Genomic DNA, 1,160 nt, shown 5'->3' on the forward strand with positions numbered 1-1,160 from the left:
CACACACACACACACACACACACACACATACATACACATACACACTTTTCACATTCAGATTTATCATATGAATCAAACTGGAACCCATATGTTTCAAGAACTAGAAAAAGTTGTTAAATATTGCACATATTTAAACGTTTTCAGGAGTGTCACTGAAAATGTTTGAGAACTCATTTTTAAAGATGCAACAAAATGCAAAAACAGAATTTCTCCTCATACCGGTTGATCTTCAGTAACTGTCTGTTTCATTCACTCACTCCCTCACTCATAACGGATAGTTCTATGAACAACATATGTCCCTGTAATAGTTTTCCTAAATTTTGCAGATTTTTGACATTGAAAAGTTGAAATTGTTTTGTCAGTAGTTATTAGTAGTTACAAACTGACAATTTGCCTACTGGCTATACCTATTGCCTATAAATAAAATTTGATTTAAATGTACACATCTTTTACTCGAAGGCCTACGGCTGATGTCTTCTGAGAAGCAAAGAGAAATTAATTACACCTAAAACAAATGTCTGCAATCAGTCAGTTTTAACTGAAAATGTTTCAAATAATGCATAAAGGCATAACATTCAAAGTGTGACTATAACTTTGTCACGTTTGATTCATTGTGGAAACCAACATGTGTTCTCAGCAGTGATGGGAATAAACTTACTTTATTCAGTAACGAGTAATCTAATTGATTACTCTTCCCATCTTAATACCGCCGTTATCATTACTGCCAAAAAATGCGGCGCGTTACTATAATTGAAGCTGTTTTTTTCTTCAGACCAACTAGGTCTCTGAGCCAAGATGCAAAGACTTTTTTTCTTCCTTGGTTGGTGGGCAGTGCACGAGACAAGCACATAAATGCCAACGATTGACTGAAAGTTTACTAAATTTTCATGGTAAGCCAATCAGAGGTAGAGTTGGGCGGGTGTTCATTAGCACCCATAGTTGGACACACAAAGAACAACACAAGCGAGTCAGTCAACAAGAGACAGATATGGCGTTATGAAATCAAGGAGAGGGGGAACTTTTCCTGCTAAAGATTTCCCACCGTGGTCAGAAAGCATAGGCACTATGACTCTAGAGTGGCTACTCGCTCTGAAGCTAATCGCTATCACTCTCTCACTTCTCCCTCGCTCTATCACACACACACACACACACACACAGAC

General features: G+C 37.7%; 1 protein-coding gene across 9 annotated transcripts in view; it reads left to right on the forward strand.

Annotated features, from left to right (window-relative positions):
- The window catches only part of ralgapa2 (Ral GTPase activating protein catalytic subunit alpha 2), a 105,888-nt gene that overhangs the window by 55,305 nt on the left and 49,423 nt on the right, over positions 1-1,160 (forward strand). The gene's annotated exons all lie outside the window — the stretch shown is intronic.

The sequence above is a fragment of the Etheostoma spectabile genome, chromosome 20 (assembly GCF_008692095.1).
Source record: "Etheostoma spectabile isolate EspeVRDwgs_2016 chromosome 20, UIUC_Espe_1.0, whole genome shotgun sequence".
In the NCBI taxonomy this organism is placed as follows: Eukaryota; Metazoa; Chordata; class Actinopteri; order Perciformes; family Percidae; genus Etheostoma; species Etheostoma spectabile.